Source organism: Orycteropus afer, unplaced genomic scaffold (assembly GCF_000298275.1).
Source record: "Orycteropus afer afer isolate SDZICR_OR568_19922 unplaced genomic scaffold, OryAfe1.0 scaffold00064, whole genome shotgun sequence".
Taxonomy (NCBI): domain Eukaryota; kingdom Metazoa; phylum Chordata; class Mammalia; order Tubulidentata; family Orycteropodidae; genus Orycteropus; species Orycteropus afer.
The window spans coordinates 4359038-4363391 of record NW_006921651.1 but is presented as its reverse complement, the minus strand read 5'-3'; the positions used below and the strand labels follow the sequence as shown (position 1 = coordinate 4363391).

Here is a 4354-nt window from a genome sequence, read left to right as displayed (position 1 = left end):
TCTTGCTTCTTTGTGTGGACTGTGATGCTCTGTTGTCTCCGAGGCATTGTGATGTTTTTGTGTTTATATTTAATTGATGACTATATGTTGGAGTGACTTGCCCACAATTTTCATTTTCTTTGTTTTGTTTGTATGTTATCTACACAGGCAGGGTACTGTGCTGTGCTTCTTTAATCACTAGTTGACAGCAGTTATACACTCACCACCTGTCTCTTTCCTTTGTCCGCCTCTCGTATGTCCTTGCCGACCCTGGCAAACAGAGCCTGTTCTTAGGTCCCTGGATTCCGAATGAGAATGCTACTACTTTAAAATCCAAAATGGTTGCCATTTGTAAACAATCAAAATGGCTGTGCCCTCTGGACAGCAGAAAGTCCACAGCTCAGCTTGTCTCCCTCCTTGCTGTTTCCCTTCCTAGTCATAGGCCATCAGAGCAGTTGTCCCTGCAGCCCTTGGTGACCAGGACTGATCTTTAGGTCAATTCTCAGGTCCCAACACCACTTGGAAATATTCAGGCTGTTGGTCTCATCAGAGTAGCTGACAGTCCACAGCTCTGACCATCTCTGTACTCACTGTTTTCATTCAGGTTTTTCCACTGGTTGGTGGCTAATCCACTTCTGTATAGTTCCTTTCAAAGCTCAGGGTTCCAGGATTATCTTTTGTATCTCTGTCAATTGGTTTTTCTTTTCTTTGTTGAAGAAGGTCTATGTCGCATGTCTGCCTATTCCTCCATCTTACCGGAAGTCCCCAATCTGGGACTTTTCTTAGCTTTCCTGAGTAAGTGGGATATTGCTTGCCCACTTCTCATGGTTGAAGAGCAGATATAGTTCAGATAAGGCTGCTTTTTTGTTTTTTTGGGGATGGTGGAATTTTTGTGTGTTTGTGTATCTGAAACTTGACCCATTATTAGTTGTGGAATGAAAGGCAAGATATACTCTATCTTGTTCTTTTGAATTTTCTCCCTGTCCTAGATCACTTGTTGTAAGTTTTAATCCGAAGCTAATTTAGTGCTGCTGAGTTAGTACGAGAAATTGCTTTCAATTCCAGTTTAATTTATTCTGTGTTTCTGGGTTATAGAAAAATCTCATTTTCACGATTCTTGCTTTACACTTACTTAATTTAGGAAAAATATGACCCATTGTATTTTAGATACATGCAGGCCTCATCTTTTCTGTTGTACTTGAAGGGCTGTACTGGGTGTTGTAGAACTGGAAAGAGGCCATGTGGGTAGTTAGAGGATTTAGGTGGATTTGTGGTTGGTAGAAATGGTGAATTTAAAGAGCAATAGAGTACACGTGTTTCTCATTCAAGTTGAGTCTGTTCTTACTGTTTGATGTCACAGTAAAAAGTGTCAGTAGCTGGAAAAGGCAAAAGAATCTTGACAGAGTAAAAAAAGTTATGCCTTATGCTCTATTGACCAAGAGGAGGTTAGTATTTTTCAGTGTAGCTTCCTGAAATGAAATTGAAGTGGTACATCTGTGCTACTTACTCTTCATAGCCCTGATTTTAGTTTTTCAGATCTTTCCTATTAAATGTGATATACTGTATTGGCATTGAATGTTTCAGCATCTGCTATACCACCATTGGTTGAGATTCCTGTTAATCTGTGTAAGACTTCTCATCTCTGTCAGATCATTTCTTCTGTTGGCATCCACTGAAACAGAGGCATGGAAGAGTACAAGCCTTAGTGATTTTTTTATGGGACTGTTAAAAAAGTTGGCAGCAGATTTGCTAGTAACTGTGGAGGGGGTGGGTTTGAGGAGCCTTTGTAGCACTGTGTTAGTGCTCAGCTGTTAACAGAAAGGTCAGTGGTTCAAACCTACCAGCCACTCTACTGAAGAAAAATGTAAGCAGTCTGTGTCTGTAAAAGATTTACAACCTAGGAAATTCTGTGGGGCAGTTCTGTTCTGTCCTACAGGGTCACTATGAGTTGGAATCGACTTGACAGCAATGGGTTTGGCTTTTTTGGTCTATGGGGGGTTGGCCAGTTGTGGCCTGTACACCAAAACCATTTCTTATCAGCCTCAAGCCACATTTGTTGCAAGAGTTGATTGTTTTCTATTTATTAGAGGTGACATGAGCAATGGGGCAGCGGCAAAGAGGCCATGTTGCTATTGCTAAATATACATCCCTGACAGTTGGATAATAGGTTCCAGGAAGTTCAGTGGAAAATTAAAACAAAGCAACATTTATAGCTGATTGAACTTGAAAGGCCATTTTGGTGTTGAATGGCAAATATGTGGACTTCAGCATTCCTGGAGCCTGATGCATCCCGCTGGATGGCCCTGTTCCTATGTACATGATGGCCTGGGGACTCAGCAGTGTGCGGGATGCTGTCCTTTAGAGGGTGCTTTTAGGAAAGTTACCACTTACAGAAGTCCCCTTCCCACAGAATTACGTAACAGTTTTCTCATGTGTAAGGAGTATCTTTACTTTAATAATTTGAGAAAGACAGGAATGTCTGGCAAGAGACAGAGGAGCTCTTAAGTACTATAAATACTCCTGTTGTTGTTGTTGTTGTTATGTGCCGTCGAGTTGGCCCCGACTTGGGTTTCCGAGGCAGTATCACTACGGAAGTAGGATTGCCCAACCTTCCTTCCGAGGAGAGGCTGGGGGGTTTGAACCGCCAGCCTTCTGGTTAGGAGTCAAGTGCTTTAGCCACTATGCTACCAGAGCTCCTATAAATACTCCTTGTCACTCTGTATTGAGGCTGAAGCTCTAAGTAGATTGCTGTGGTGTACACACGTGATTTTAGCGTGGTAACACTTCTGATTAATGTCCTTAGCTGTCTTGAGGCCATTGGCTTGAATCTTAAGTGGGGCTAACTTGTCTATGAAGAGAGAGCCTTGGACTCAGTGTTTGGGTGGTTAATTTTCTTGGAACCAGGAAAGAAGGTATAGGGTATGGAAGGTGAAAGAATGATACAGGAAATGTAGGTGGGAAGAGAAACTACAAGAAAAGGAAAAGCTGCTGCACATTCCCATCTTTTTCTCCCAGATGATCTCAGGTTGCTGTTTCTATGCATTTATTCTGTGGTGAACAAGGTTCAAATGTCTGATGGGAGCTTATGGGCTTTGGTTAGGCAAGTGTGGTGAGAAATCCCCTGTCACTTAAACTTCATAAATCCACTGGGGACTTCATGCAAATCAGCGTGACTGTCAGAATAACATGAATTGTGGAGATGGACCTAGTCTTCTTCTCTTCTCACTCAGGTGACCTGCTGTCATTGGCTGTAGAACCAACCATTCCTGTGCCCTGTGAATATCTCCAAAGCTGAACTCGTCGTCATGTGCCGTCAAGTCGGCCCCAACTCATAGCGACCCCTCCTTGGGTTTCCGAGGCAGTATCACTACGGAAGTAGGATTGCCCAACCTTCCTTCCGAGGAGTGGCTGGTGGGTTTGAACCGCCAGCCTTCTGGTTAGCAGTCAAGTGCTTTAGCCACTATGCTACCAGAGAGTTTACATCTTCCCTTGCATCTTACCTGTCAAACAGGGATCCAGCCCTAACAATTCTCTCAGTTCCTCCTTTATTTAATAAAGAGCTTGAGTGGGCCCCACTTTTGGATATCCCTCCTATAAGTAAGGTAGAATATTTACAAACTTAGAATACATTAAATCTCTCTCTGCCCTCACTCTTTTGTGGTGCTGAGGGATAATTGCACTTAATGGGCCCCTTCTCTTCTGCTCAACTGTAGCCAGGACAGTTCTGTGCTTAGTTTGCTTAGCAAGCATTTATCAACTTTGGTTAACCTGGCACTGGGCCCTTGGTTCACTTACGTTTTAATGATACTGAAGTTAATTTTTAGTTCAGTAACCTTTGTTGGTAGGGGCCTTACTAATCTAGTTGGCAATCTTATCCATTGCAGTGAATCTTGGTAGCTGACCCTCTCTTGTTGTGCAGGTCAGAGGGTCTTAGTTGGAGTACCCATACTTTTGGTGTTCCCAAACTGTGAAACTGTGATTACTGTAAGGTAGAAAGAACAGTTTATTGCTTTTTCCAGCAGAAACAATTCTGCCATGAAACTGGTGTTTTCCTCAAGTGCCTGTAGAGTCACTGGGAAGAAACCGGACTTCCAGTCAATCTAGTTTAATTTTGCTCTATTGCTTTCTCTGTCTGCATCTTTCACTGGCATTGTTTGCTTTCTGAACCAGATGAAGCCAAGATAATGTCTTGTTCTTTGGAGATAGGAGGCTTAGCTAGGCTCATCTTGGTCTCCTAATGGTGGAATTAGGGTCAAGGTGCCAGGAAATGCCGATTCCTATGGTGCCTCGGAAGGAAGGTTGGGCAATCCTACTTCCGTAGTGATACTGCCTCGGAAACCCAAGGAGGGGTCGCTATGAGTCGGGGCCGACTCGA

At 43.2% G+C, this 4354-nt stretch overlaps 1 protein-coding gene across 1 annotated transcript in view; it reads left to right on the top strand.

Moving 5' to 3' along the window:
• Positions 1 to 4354, top strand: part of GBF1 (golgi brefeldin A resistant guanine nucleotide exchange factor 1) — a 112035-nt gene that overhangs the window by 45160 nt on the left and 62521 nt on the right. The gene's annotated exons all lie outside the window — the stretch shown is intronic.